Source organism: Pseudonaja textilis, chromosome 2 (genome assembly GCF_049901715.1).
Source record: "Pseudonaja textilis isolate UNSWEBS1 chromosome 2, rPseTex1.2, whole genome shotgun sequence".
Classification (NCBI taxonomy): Eukaryota; Metazoa; Chordata; class Lepidosauria; order Squamata; family Elapidae; genus Pseudonaja; species Pseudonaja textilis.
The window spans coordinates 126,832,365-126,848,024 of NC_141991.1; the positions used below are offsets into that span (position 1 = coordinate 126,832,365).

Below are 15,660 nucleotides of genomic sequence, written 5' to 3' on the forward strand. Positions count from 1 at the left end.
ATGAGCCGGAAATATGTTGTCCACTAAAAAGAAATTTTTGTTTTTATGTGAAAAACTGAATAAAATTTGTTAAAAAAAAAAACACCAATACATCTTTTTAAGTATGAAGCTGAAATTCAGCTCCAATGTTGACCAAGAAGACTGCTCTGAATATCAAATGTTTGGCAAATGTACCGCAGCTTTTTAAAAATCCCAGCGCTATAAATACATGTAACCCAAATGTTCCTTAAGATTTATACCTCTTCTCAGCAGAGCTACCCAAAAGGTTGACAAGCATTTTGCTTAAAGAAATCATCTTCAATATGGCGAGAATTCCTTCCTTCCAGGTACTTTTGAAAGTCCAAAGCATAAAAATTCTGGCTATGGTTCTGCAATCTTTTTTTTTAATGTTGAAGCTATTTAAAAAAAGAAATGAAACAAAATATGCTAGCCCGCACAGTCATCCAAGGTCAGTCTCATGAAAAGGTAACTGCAATATTAACAGATGACTCACAATAAAAGGACAGGCACTGACCCCATACAGAGAGTTCTTTTGCTTGAAAGTAGATAAGGGCAAGATTCGTAAACAAGGCATACTCTTTCCAGAGCAAACAGTGTTGAACAGTGAACAAAGAAGTTATCGAGTTTAATATCCACAGATGTAGCAAGAAGTGAGAGTAAGAACCTCTTCTACAGCAATAACTACTATCCCTTTCTAGAAAAAAAGAGCCTTGGAGCAGGAGCAACTTTATTTCAGTGTTACAAGCAAAGAAATGCATTTTCCCTTGGTAAAAAATAAAATTGGTATGTTTGAATATTAATTATAACTTCTCTTTAGATGCGGGTATTTATCCATTAAGTGTAACTTTTTTACTTTTCCCAATTAGTTCCAGATAATCAAATGTTCATAAATGAGTTCAGCAAGAATATTCTGCTAAATATGAAACTGGAACACCTACAAAATACCATCAGCTATTCCTTTTGTGCCAAGGGTCTTCAAACTTGGCAAGTTTAATACTTGTGGACTTCAACTTCCAGAATTCCTGAGCTAACATGACTGGAGGGGAAATTCTGGGAGTTGAAGTCCACAAATCTTAATGCTTCAACGTTCCACTGTTGTGTTGCGTTTTGTTTCACCCAATTTTGTAAAACCAATGTTTAAACCCACAGGTTTAAAATCTTCACTTCATCAGTCATGCAAGTGCCAAACAATCAACATGCAATATATCAGGAGTCCCCAGTGTTTGGGAGCTGGATATCCCATTCAGCATTCTGAGTAAAAGTCATGGACATTCTCCCAAAACTCAAACTGGTGAAGTTGCCTCTATCATTTCTCTAGCTCAGCAAAATAATATCTACCATTTCTCTCTTTCTCTCTCTCTCTCCTTCCTTCCTCCCTCGGTTTCCCACAAGGTGTGCATATTCCTCAAACAAAGCACTAGGTTTCACACCAATTTATTATCTTGTCTGTGGTTTATGTGAGGCCCAAAGGCATTGCCAAAATGCCTCAGGTTGTGCCCGAGGCAAGGGCTTCCTATTTTTAAATTAAAAACCAGATGCGGCATGAAGCCTGGAAGGTATTAAGGAAGTTTCAGTAGGTACTTTAGTGCCATGGAGAGATCCATGATTTGCATAAAATATGCAGATTCAAAGCCAGGCATTCTTTGCTTTCAGAAAATAAAGTGATTTAACAGCCAAAGGTTAAGAGTACTGGAAAACCTAAATCATTTTCCATTTTTACTCATACAAAAGACTGCACTGCCCAAAGTTATTTACTGTGAGATCCTATACACATTTACTTAGAAATAAGTCTACTGAGTTCCAAACTGCAGCCCCATTATCGCTTGGCAACGTTTTTATAATGGCTTCATTCAAAGGTTTAGTCTCTAAAAGTTTTGTGTGTCTGCTTTAAAAACAAGGGTAACAATGAGATGGTACCAGGGATGGAAATACAAGGTTATGGAGGCAATCTTACGAGACTTCAATAAAGATGTAAATGAATGAAGAGGACAAGGTATTATGAGTCATAGTAGCAGCACTCTCAAATTGTCAAGTTTCTGTAGGCCAGGTTTTATCGCTACTCAGGCTCAGGTTTATATAGGTCAACACAAAAGATAGTGCAAAAGACTTCAGCTGCAGAAGTAAATCAAAAGTCTGCCATTCTTCTAGCCCCACATATTCAGGCACAACAATTTGAGACCCCAAGATCGATCTTCAAGCACAGGAACAAGAAGTATGCAAACTAGGAATAAATATCCTATTTTCAATCTCCTACATTCTCCTTTTGCAAACACAATTCAAATTCATTATTGCAGAAACGTTTTCAACTTCAATAACCACTTCTGAACAACATAACCAAGAGAATAAAACATTAAAAAGGGGGGGGGGGTCTGAAGCGATAGGAGGAGGCGTGGATTATGAAATCAAATGCTCCAGAGCCTGAGAAAGACTTAAAAGTCCTGAAAGTTATTTTGTAATGAAATAACAAAGTAACCAAGGGAAGTTTTATAGAGAATGTGGGTCCCATTGTAGACGTTATTCGTACTTTGATATAAACTGAACAAGTTGCTGCTTTATTTATTAACCCCAAAAAAGTATCTACCTACATACAGAGCAAGAGAGTTGTGCCTCCATTTTTTACTTTCATAATTTATATGCTGTCATTTATAATAGCATATATAGATAAAGTTAGGGCAAATGGAAACTTTCAATTCAATTCCCAAAGTTAGGGTTACACGAGATTCTGGTTTAATTTTATTGCTATGATGCCAACTTGCTTCAGAGTATAGTAGTTATGTCTTGATATTGGGAACAAAACAGCAATATAACTAGGCAGATTGAGAAGCAGATGGTGGGAAAACACTGAGTAGTAAAGTTACACTAGAAAATGGAGAAAGCTCCTCTCATTAGATTGCATATTTGGACAAGGTAGTTTCAAGCCTTTGGGGTATCTTGTTAGTATTTGTCATTCTCCTTTAATACAAGGTACCATGTAGTTTATGTTGGCAGTCAAGAGAAAACAGAACCCAAAGAAAAAGCAGATAAGTCTATGTGACTCAGTTGCATTGCTTTTTAGAGCATCATTATTAAGCAACCGACTCATAAGAAGTTAGGACTCGCCACTGACTCAGAATGACCTTCAAAAAGTCATATAGACGCTGACTCAGTTTTCAGAGTAGACGTACTAGTCTTTTGCAGATGAGAAATCATGCCAATAGCTTTCCAAAATATGTTTCAACAATTACTAAATATTACCTAAAGGAATTGTGGTTGAACATTCTCTATGGAAACTCAATTTGTCATAGGATATTACATGTCCCTAGATAACATTTTCCACCTCCAGTGTGACAAGTAGCAGGCTGAGAAGACAGGAATTCTTCTCCTGCCAGTGAAAAAGCCAATCCTTTTGTCAGCCAGGGCAACATTGTTCAGGGTGTTTGCTCAAAACACATTTTCATCTCAAACAGGACATGAGGGGCTTTCATGTCCTTAAGCTCTTACATACCCTAGTGCCCTCCCTTCAACAGCAGAAGGTAAATAGCGCAGCAGGAGATTCTACAATTATTTCAAGAGGAGTTTCCTCTAGCAGAAAACTTTTAGGAGAAAGCAAAGGAGGAAGTATTTAAGTGCAAGAACAGAAGGTATCTGCAAATCTTCTCCATCATTCTTTATCTTGCTCTCCTCTCCCATTAAAATTTTCTTTTTCTATAAGAAGGAATATAATAATGGTTATTTCCTTAAGAAATAGTACACACGTTGATCCCACACCAATTTCTTACATCAAAAGCATATTTTTTTCAGATCTGTGATCCAACTGTTTTGAGCACTCTTCCTACAACAAATACAGATGTTCCTGTTACTCTGGTTCAAGTCAGTAGGACCTAGTTGTAGCTTTAAATCCATCAGTTAAAGGACATGTTACAGGGATTAAAGACTTGAAGAATGTTTATTCCAGTTCATAAAGTATCAATTAGCCTTCTGCACATTGAGGCATTTGAAGTGAAATTTCAACTGGAAGTTCTTGTGTCACAATTCACTTTTAATTGTAACACTTTCATGCCACTTCTAAAAGATAGTGAAGTGGAACTAAATTCCACATTCAACTGCAACAATCATTCCATCAAAGACATTTTCTATGCATTTTTACTATTCTGGCATAATAAAGCATCTCTCTCCATATTTAGCAAAATGACTAGTATTGCTCAATAGAACTATTATACAATTCTGGCAAAAGATAAGTCTTTGAATCTCTACACTACTTATTGTTTACATTTTTAAAAAGACTGCTAATTTATCCTTTAGATAAATAATCTGCCATCACATAAATTCTATCATTATTCTTTATTTCCACAGGGACTCCCAAGATGAGAAATTAATAGGCAAGCAAAAACAGTCCAGATTCTTTAGACATATGGAAGAACTATAAGGCATTAAGTCATTCACTGCATCACATTCAGCACTAGCACTTAGACACGCTAGTTCATGTTTAATTGAAAAATAAACAGGAACCTTAACTCCTACAACAGCATGATGAAGCAAGCATGAAGAAATCATGACCTAGAGCATTAAGATTAGAAAGGGGCTACCAGCAGTAAGAGCACACGAGAGTTGCAATGAGTGAGACTGACCATTTGAAGACCAGGTTCCAGGATCTACAGAGCTATGAAGCTCACTAGATAATCCTGGGCAAATCACTCACTTTCTTTCAATCTAACATACTCCAGAGAATTATCATGAATAAAAAGGTCAATGGAATCATGAAAATTGTAAGTAAAGATCCCTATTTACTGCTACACAAGCACAAATCAACACCTTTGCATCTGTTTCTTCAGTAAGCATTCTAACAACATGAACAAGGCTATGGATTCACCACTTTATCACATCCGTCAAGGATTGTCTTCTTCGCTGTGTACTTTTATTTCATCTTTATAAGATCAAATCACTAGACAATTCCACAAACAAACTTGATGAAAATAGGTGAAATTTCCAAGCATCAGAAGCGAGAACTGTATGAAGAAAAGTATCTTACCTTGAAACATTTAGGATTCTCAACTCTGTATGAGCAAAACTTCAGTACAAACCTTTAAAAGGAGAAGTTGTGTTTCAACTACCAATCAGAGTGGCAGTGAGAGAATAAGCAAATGCTGCTCATAAACCAGCTGCTCTTCAAAGATAGCCACTCCCAACATTAGTAAGAGTTTGTTGCAGTGAGTAACTTACATTGAAGGGTGGAGTATGAAGGGAGTTCGTAACTTAAGTCCAGAAACAATCATTTTTCTGTCTCCAGATCACATTATTTTATGTATTGACATGAGGGCTCAACATCATATTGATTATTCTCCTTAGCTCAAATGCTGGACAATATAAATACTGTATTTATACTATTCTAGCATACTCCACAAATTTATTATATGCATAAGAAATACCATAGCATCTTTGCTTGAGGGTTATGGTGCCCAACCTCTTTGCTAGCTATCTAAATAAATACATAATATAAGCCAGAGTGTATCACATGGCTGAGAAATGAAGAAAAAATCGAGAGGTATAGAAAAACACATTGTTGTGGTCTACATTCTAAAGATTACATCTGAAGAAAAGTCATTTTCTCCTTTCCAACCAATGGAAAGGAAAGATTATGTAAGAGTTCAGCACACTGTTAATTAATATACTAGGTCTCTGAAAACTGATCAGATACAAATCAAACTTGATGTGAGGGAAGAAGTGGGAGAAACAAAAATATTGAAAATTGAACTGAATCTGGCCAGGAGGAAAAAACAACACCCCAATTTCCCCAAATATATTCCAAAATACAGCACAGACTATTTCAGAATCTTGGTGATTCCTCCAATCTATGCTATCTTCCCAATCATGTGGCTTAGAACAGAGCTATTACTGAGAGGCTGGAAAAAGTCCAAAAGTGATTTTAGTACTACAATTACTGTCACTTGACAATTATAGTTTCTCTTAGTAACAGGGAAGCTCAGAAAGCAAAACTGGAAATTAATTACCAAGCAAAAGTAAATCTCATTGCACTTAAGAAATCTGCCATTTATCCTATCCTATCCCATCCCATCTCATCCTATCCAAAGTATTTCTGCATACATTTAAAAGCAATATTCCAAATTAATATTTTTCCTTGGCAAGGACCAATCATATTTTTAATTCTATTAACAAAAAAAATTTTCAGAAAATTTTACCTAATAAACAACCCATTCCCAAATTTTACTATCTTACTTTTTGTTCCAAATATCAGTACCTGCAGGAAATTCTCTCAGTTCTAAATTGTTTATCTAGAAATGGCCAATTCAAGCACTATTAAGCACTATTAATCAGGAATAAGGATGTCTTATTTTAATGGGACTGCAGTTTGCCCCTTTTTTCATGTAACAGTTTCATTAAAATTACATATAAACTATAAATTTAAAAATAAACAGAAAATTACAAATATTGTACTTTCAACGTTCCAGGGCTTTCATTGTTAGGCCATCAATGAAAGAAGAAACTACTGCCTAAAAATCATTCTAGAAGCTTGTGTCTCTAGGTTCGCGTCTCTAGGGTGCTCCAGAGCAGCCATGATAATTTGATTTTCAAAAGGCAATATTTTGAATAAGAACAACGTCCTATCACAATATGTATTTTTCTTAAGTTCCTTGTTTGCCTTCTATTAATTCTCCCCTCACAGATACTATCCCATGAATTTATAATCTCACCTGTTAGAAGTGACAACACTGCTAGGGGCAATAACCAACACCTTAGAACAGGGGTCCACAAACCTGGCAACTTTTAAGACTTATGGACTTCAACTCCTAGAATTCTCCAGCCAGTTATGCAAAGTTGTCAAGTTCGGAGACCTCTGTCTTAGAAGATAGGCTCAAGATCCAGAAAGAGACTTGAACACTGGACATTATCCAACAAAATGCAATTCATTTAAGGTTTTACACTTAAGCAAGAATAAACAAAGGTACAAGTATAGAATATGTGGAACCTGGCTCAACTGCAGTAACTGTGAGAGGGATCTAGGACTCCTAGTGGACAACCATTTAAGTATGAGCCAGCAACATGTTGCAGCTGCCACAAAAATCAACAGTCTTAGGCTGCTGCAACAGAGGAATAGGAGCAAGATCATATGAAGTATTAGTATCACTACATACTGCCTTGGTACGACCACACTTGGAATACTATATCCAGTATTCTGGTCATTATGATACGGATAGTCCTTGACTTACAACAGTTCATTGAGTGACCAAGTTACAATGGCACTGAAAAAAGTGACATGACCATTTTTCACACTTACAACCTTTGCAGCATCCCTATGAACACGTGAACAAAATTCAGATGGTTCATAGTTATGGCTATTGCTATTTCTCAAGGTCATATAGTCACCTTTTGACAAGCAAAATCAATGGGGAAGCCAGATTCACTTAACAACCATGTTACCAATTTATCAACTGCAGTGATTCACTTGACAACTGTGGCAAGAAAGGTCATGAAATGGAGAAAAAAATCACTTGACAAAGAAATCTGGGGCTCAATTGTTGAGGATACCCTATTTTTCAAAACACTTGAGGGCAAGACAATAACAATAAAAATAGCACTCTTATATACCGCTTCATGGTGTTTTACAGCCCTCTCTAAGCAATTTAGAGTCAGCATATTGCCCTCAATAATCTGAGTCCTCATTTTACCAACCTCAGAAGGATGGAAGGCTGAGTCAACCTTGAGCGAGTGACAGTCGAATTGCTGGCAGTTGGCAGAGTTTGCCTGTAATACTGCATTCTAACCACTGTGCCACCAAGGCACTAATGGATGGAAACTTATCAAAGAGAGAGCTAACTTAACACTGATAAGTTTCCTGGCAATGAGAAAAATTGATTAGTGGAATCGCTTGCCTTCAGAAACTGTGGGAGCTCCAACTTTGGAGATCTTTAAGAAAAGATTGGATAGCCATTTGTCCACAGTATCTCCTGCTTGAGATCTTCAAGGTCCCTTCTGACTCTTGTTATTCTGTATTATCTAAGTCAGGGGTCCCCAACCACTGGTCCTTGGACCGGTCCCGGTCCGTGGATCATTTTTTACCGGGCCGCAAAGCTTGGGCGCCATCTTGTTTCAATGGCGCTTCCGGGTTTTCAGTTGCTTCCGGTTTTTCGGTTGGAAAGTGCTTCCGGGTTTTCAGTTGGAAAGCGGCGTTTGGTGCTCGCGCCTTAGTTTTGTCGAAGGGGGGGAGCTGCTTCGAACGAAAAGCCGTCCCGATGGTGGTGGAGTCTCGCGTTACTCAGGTACTGGTCCATGGAAGAATAAATAATCGTGAAACCGGTCCCTGGTTCAAAAAAGGTTGGGGGCCACTGATCTAAGTCACCAATACAAACTAAGCCTCTGTTGTATCGGTAAATAAGCCAATACTGTATACTGATAGTCATTTGTGAAATATATGGCATTGGCATTTAAAGCAACCTCACACACCAAATCCATCCATCTATTTATTTTATTTTATTATTTAATAAATTTATATTGCCGCCTATTTGCCCACGGTGACTCAAGGCAGCTTACAGAATATAAGAATATATACATAGAGTGACAAAGATATTGACAAATGTTACTATGAAAAATTACTTTCAATGTCATTTTCAAGGCTATCTGTAGCTTCATGATATGAATTTTTAAAATAATCAAATTAATATGAACAAATTTGAACATACAATATATCAAAATGAAAGTATGGACACACTAGATGGTATGAGGATTCTGAGCAGTATCTTAGATCAGGGGTCGCCAACCTTTTGGACCTCAAAAGGGACCACCTAACTCATACTTTTAAATCCTGAGGACCCCGAATAAGAAGTTTTTTAAAAAGATATTTAATATAAAAAAAAATATTTTTATATTAAATATAAATTTAATATTAAAAAATTAATTACATATAGACATACATACATACATACACACACAAACACACACACACACACAAATTCTTATTTAATTATAATAAAATCATAAATGCTTAATCATAATTGTGGGGCAGAACGAAGGGAAAGAAAGGGTCTCTCTCATCCTTTGGGAAGAAAGAGGAACATGGAGGCTGGGAAGATCTGGATGGGGAGGAACTGGCTCCCCCTCAAACGGAAAGAAAGCAGAGCCCTCCCAATCTAGTCACCCGTCATTTCATATCTCCTCCAAGTCAAAGGAAACCTCTCTCTCCTTTGCCAGGTGTGGCTGCCTGGAGTTGCGGGAGGAAAGGAGGGCCGGGCTGGAAGTGCCGAGGAAGACGGGCTCCTAATAACCAGGCAACACTCCCCCTTTAGCCTCCACACAAGAAGACTCTCCGCCCCCCCAGGCTAAGCTCCAGGTTTCTTCCCCCACTTCCAAGCAGAGAAGGGTCCCTCCCTATGTGGAGGCCAAAGTGGGGACCCAGAAAAGCTCTCATCTGCACAAACAGGCTGGTTATTAGGAGCCCGTCTTCCTCAGCGCTCTTTTGGTCTGGGCATTTGGTCTCCCTCCCCCATGCCAAAGGAAAACCAGCCAAGCTTCTCCTTCCCTCCTACCTTTCCCCCTACTCCCTTCCCCCCACTCAATCCTACTTCAGGACAGAGGAGAGCATGCTGGAAATGTGTGTTGGCATTTCCAACACACATTTCTCTGGTGCTCGCCCGAAGAATTCCTCCAGGCCTGGCTTGCTGAGGGGGGAGAGCAGCCCTGATGTCTCTCCTGCCCCCCCACGGCCCCATCCATCACTGCCTGAGGAAGGCACAAGAAAAGAAAGCAAGCAGAAACATAGCTCTCGCTGGGGCGAAAGAGCGGAGATCGGAAGGCAAAGGCAACAGAATGGACGTTGGTAAATTAATCTGTGAATGTCCTTTCTATTTATGCTATGTGAGAGCCCAAGATGGGTAGACTCCTTCTTATGATGTCATTAAGCTGAGTCTGAACTTGCATATAAAAAGCCAGCCCCTGGGAGAATCCCCAGCTTTGGCGAATACTTGGCAGACTGAAGAAGTGTCTCTGAAAGCAAACAATCCAATACATTAACATGCCTTACCATCTCCGGACGAACCAAGGGAGGGACTGGGCTTTCTCGCAGCATAGATAGAAAGGGTGTTCACAGGTAAATTTACCAATGCCCATTCTCCTCCATGCTGCAGCAAGAGCCCAGGATGGAACATACCAAAGCTTGCATGTCCACGGGCGGGTCCTCGTTTGACCAATCACTCCGATGATGGAACCAGTCACTGAACCCGTCTGCCGAAGGCCACCGTCACCGAGGCAAAGGAATCCAGACAGTAGTATATGATGAAGGGAGACGGGGATGTCCACGTGGCCGCTCTGCAAATCTCTTTCAAGGATGCCTGGGTGTCCCAGGCAGCTGAAGTGGCCGCACTTCTGGTAGAGTGCATCGTTAAGACCACGGGGTACCGTAAGAGCCACTGCTTTGTAGGCTTGTGCGATGCACGTCCTGACCCACCTGCTAATAGCAGGGGAAGAGGCCTTGCTCCCCAAGTGAGAAGGGGAAAAGGAGACAAACATGGTTTCTGTCTTTCTAAAAGGGGAAGTGTGCTTGATGTAAATTCTAAGGGCCCTTCTGACATCTAGAGTATGCCACTTGCACTCTAAGTCATGGTGTGGAAAGGAACAGAAGTCAGGTAACACAATGTCTTGGATCTGGTGGAACCAAGTGTTAACCTTTGGGATAAAGGAGGGGTCCAGATGGAGAACAACCCTATCATTGTGAAAGCTGCAAAGATCCTGCCTGATAGAAAGGGCAGCCAGTTCTGACACCCTTCTGGCTGAAGTGATAGAAACAAGGAAAACTACCTTTAGAGTTAGGAATTGGAGACACTGTTCTAAGGGGTTCAAAAGGGGGCTTCGTAAGGGCATTAAGAACCAAGTGAAGATCCCATGAAGGATACCTGTGCACCACAGGAAGGTGTAGGTTGGAAGCCCCTTTCAAAAATCTCCTGACCGAGGGGTGATGGGACAAGGAAGGAAGCGAACCCCATGAAAGAACTGAGGAGAGCGCCGCTACCTGGCGACGTAATATATTGGGGGCTAAACCTTTCTCCAAGCCATCCTGAAGGAATCTAAGAACCTCTGCCAACTGGGCTGAGGAAAGAGAAAGACCCTCCTTAAAGCACCATTGGGAGAAAACCCTCCAGGTGGCATCACAAAGGCGCCTCGTAGAAGGTTTGCGAGACATCTGGATGGTGAGGATAACCCCTCTGGGAGATTAGCCTCCCTTAGCTGCTGCCACTCAAGCGCCACACAGTCAGCTTGAGCCACTGGGGCTCTAAATGGATCAGGGCCCCTTGGCGCAGGGAGATGAGATGGGCTGGGATCCTCCAAGGGGAAGCCACAGACAGGTTGACCAGGTCTGCAAACCAGGGCCTCCTTGGCCAATAGGGTGCCAGGAGAATTAGCTCCACTCATTCCGCCAACAGCTTCCGTATGACTGCCAGAATGATGGAAAGAGGGTGAAAGACGTAGAGGAGACCCTTGGGCCATCTGCACCGAAGAGCATTGGTCCCCTCCGCTCCCTGGCAAGGAAACCTGGTGAAGAATCTGTTGACTTGGGCATTTTGAGGAGTGGAGAAGAGATCCACCTCCGGAGTTCCAAATCTGAGGGAAAGATCCCTGAATAGGGACGGAGGAATGGACCATTCTGCCTGCCTGGTCAACTAAACGTCTGCTCAATCAGTTGGCTTGTCAACTCTGGAAATATGATCCGCTGAGATCGACAGCTGGTGTTTCTCTGCCCATAAGCCCAAACATTCTGCCTCCCTCATAAGTGCCTTGGTTCTTGTTCCCCCTGTCTGGTGACGTGTGCATTTGCGGCCATATTGTCCGTCAACACAAGAACATGGGAGATGGTCACCGAGGCTCTGAAATGCTTGAGAGCTAGAGAGATAGCTCTGAGCTCTAACCAATTTATGGGATGGGTGTTGTCTGATCTGGACCAAATCCCTTGAGCTCCAACCCAGAAAGCTGGCATCTGTGGTGATTACTAGCCTGTCTGGTTCCTTGGAGCCCCTTCCAGAGGGACAGGGAGAGCCACCAATTGAGGGACCACTGGGCCTGCTGAGAGAGCAGGACCTTGATTGACGAGTGGTTGGTTCCTGCTCATGCCCATGGGACGATGCCAATACAGGAGACCATCGTCCCCAGTAGTTTGGACACCAGCGACAGTGGAACAGTCTGTTGTTGTTGAATCTGGCTGATGATCTCTGCAAGACTTTTTCCACGATCTGGAGACAGGAAAACCTGGCACAAAGTTGTGTCAATGACTGCTCCCAAGTGTAGCAGTTTGGTCGTGGGTGAGAGATGGCTCTTATTGGTGTTGATGGAAAACCCGTGGCTTTGGAGGCAAGACAGGGTAATTTGTAAGTCCCGATGGGCTGAGTGGATGGAGGAGGACAGTATCAACTTGTTGTCCAAGTAGCATTGGATCCTCACTGGAACAGAATGGAGTGAAGCCATCAATGCAGCTAGAATCTTTGTGAAGACTCTTGGAGCCGATGAGAGGCCAAAGGGAAGGGCTCAATACTGGTAGTGGGCATTCTGGTAACAGAAATGGAGAAACTGGTGATGATGAGGCCAGATGGGTATATGGAGGTAAGCCTCCGTGAGATCAATGGAAGAGAGGAGGTCACCCTCCTGAACGCTCTCTAAGATAGAATGCAGTGCCTGCATTTTAAATCACCTGTATTTGACAAATTGATTGAGAAATTTTAGGTCAAGGATGGCTTGCCACCCCCCGAGGCTTTGGGAACAACGAAAAGACGAGAGTAAAATCCACGTCCCCGTTGTAAGGTGGGAACTGGTTGAATAGCCCTTATGTCAAGTAGGTGTTGAATGGCCAAATTCATAAGGGTTCTCTTTTAAGTGTCCCGTGAAACAGGACAAATCAAAAAAATTTCTGGGGGTGACGATAGAAATTCCAGTTGTAGCCCCGACCTAACAGTGTTGAGCACCCAGGCATCCGTCACTGACTCCTCCCATTTGGAGGCAAAGAAGGCTAAGCGACCTTCAATGGGTGGGGAGAACGAGGTATTACAGCGACTGAAAGCACGACCCCCTCCTTCCCGAAAGGGCCATTTACCAGCAGAAGGTTGTTGTCTGCCAGGTGGTTCTTGACATTGGTCTTGGTGCTGAGAATACGCGCTTTGTGGCTGAGGAAAGCGGGAGGTGGACTCTGCCCAAAAGGAAGGTGGGCCATAAGGAACTGGGCAATAGTCAGCTTTTTTCCCCAAGGAGGAAAGAATTTTACGTTTATCTCTGGTCTCAATGAGATAGGGCTCTACAGCCTCTCTGAAAAGCTTGTCTCCTGCGCAGGGGGCAGAGGCCAGCTTCCATTTGTGGCGTGACTCTGCCTACCAATTTCGGAGACACAGAAGCCTTCTTGCCCCCAATGAAAACGCCATGGCCCTTGATGCAAATTTGGTGGAATTGAGGGTGGCAGTGAATTCCGCCACTGCTATAATTTTGTTAAGGTCCTGAGACCTGAGGTCAGAGGCAGGCAATCGGTCCTGCAGTTGGTGCAGCCACTGTAGAGATGCCCTCATGAAAAATGATGCAGTGGTTGAAGCCCGAACAGCCCATGCAGCTGCTTGGTGGTTGGGCTTGAGGGTCTGTTCGGAACGCTTGTCCTCTGGTTTAAGGACATCCTTTGGCTCGGTGGGAGTGCCAGAAGAGGAGAATGATGCCACAACCGGAGTGTCTACTGAGGGCACTGCAAGGGCGTTGGCTAGGGATGTGCTAACATTGTAGAACTGTTTGTCCAAAGATGATGGACAAGGACCTGCCGAAGGGGAAGTGCACTGTTCCTTGACCATGTCGAGAAACAAAAGGGGGGAAGGCAAAACCTCCGTGTGTACTACTAGCTTGGAGAAGAGCGAGTCTCCTTGCCTGGAGGGTTCCCCTTGTGGTTCAGGTGCTGCTTCCTCAGGTGACAGCTTGGCAGTGACCAGGGCCTTGCTAAGTAAGGGTTTAAAGAGGGCTGGTTTATAGACTAATGCAGAGGAGGGCTGATCTGGACGAGTCTTCTTCCTCTGAAAGATTCCGATCACAGATTTCGCCCTCTTCGCGCTCTGAACGAGAGGAGCAACTGTGTTCAGATGGGGAGGCACCCTCTTCCCTTTCATACTCCTCCCATTCTGCCTGTGAAGAATGGACCCTGAGGTCTTGGGGTCTGTGGAAAGCTCGTTGCGGAGATAAGGTTGCCATAACCTGAAAGGGGAGAAGGGCCTGAACCCTTTCCAGAGGCTGAAGAATCTGTTGAAAACAGATTCAGCCAATCCCTGTCTAATGGCTAAGGAAACAACATCTTGGATCTCCCTGGGCCTGTTATCAAAGGTAGTGGGCATGAAGGTGGCTTCCGGCCTGATCTGGGAGGCCTGAACTCTGGAGGGAAGAGAAGGGGCATAGGGCCCAGAAGTTTGCTGGAAATATGGCGCAGACCTGCTGAAATCCTGAGGATCTAGTTGTTCCTCAAATGCCTCAGGGGACCAGATTGGGGGGAGGGTCTTGTTAAACTCAAATCTTCTCCTTCTGAGTATTAATGCTATATTGGCCTCTTTCCAATTCTCTGACATCTTCCCTCCTGTAGGATAGGGTTCATTATGTTTTGTAAAGGTTTAAAGAGTACATCCTCAAAACATTTATAATAACAACCTCATAATTTATCTGGTTCAGGAACCTTTTCTAATTTATTTTTTTTATCGCTTCAGAAACTTTCCTAATTGTCCATTCATAATTTGTCTCTGTTCCTCCGTAATCTTCAATCAATTTTGTTTCTTTAGATATTCATTTATTTCTCTTCATTCTCTATCAATGGGGGTGGGGGTGGGGTGACAAAATACCAATGAAACTATACACTTGTTTTCTTTTGCTTCAATCTGTTATGAAATGACCCCATCAATTACTGCTTACTTATTTCTATTCACATTCATTTTACTACTTACTTTTTTTGTTATGGCAATTTTTTAAAAAAATACAATTTTTTTGAATATTGGAGACATTTATGAAATCTGCATAATTTACTCTGTGCACAGAACGGACACAACAGCAGACACATAGTGCTTACTGTTATAATTGCACAGCCAAGGTGACGACCGATATGCAAACCAAATGGAAAAAAATAATGATCGAGACAACATTAGGTGTTTAAAATCCAAAGTATAGGAGGCCTGCAGAAGCACCCGTTCTTATCCATCGCTATTTCAGAATTCCAGGCCTGCAAATTTAGACAAAAATATTTGGGAAAAGAACTTGCTAGATCATGTCTCACTACTTGTCACAAACTGGCCTCACCTATGACAGGGGAAACTACATTATACTCTGGATTCTATGTAACTACATTACAATTACAGAGATACGATCACCAGGGAGCCGATCTTGGTGAGTGCCAGCTGAGATTTGCACAAGGGATGAGGCTTGTACTTTTCTCCATCTTACTCATCAAAATTGCCACACCAGGGAACAGAATTCTCTAAATATTATGATATAAAGCAAACTGCTCCACAGAACACAACGAAGGGACTAAGCCAATTCCTTAGCAGCAAGGAGACATTCCTCCTGATTTATTTATCACATTTCTATCCCACTGCAGTAAAAAAAAAAAAAAAACTCTCAGGGATTTACCTAAATTATAAAAACTAATTAAAATAGCCTTAGTGCAATCTTCAGAATAAAGGT

At 41.8% G+C, this 15,660-nt stretch overlaps 1 protein-coding gene across 3 annotated transcripts in view; it reads right to left on the reverse strand.

Annotated features, from left to right (window-relative positions):
* The window catches only part of DIP2B (DIP2 acetate--CoA ligase B (putative)), a 179,252-nt gene that overhangs the window by 151,841 nt on the left and 11,751 nt on the right, over positions 1-15,660 (reverse strand). The window lies entirely within an intron of this gene.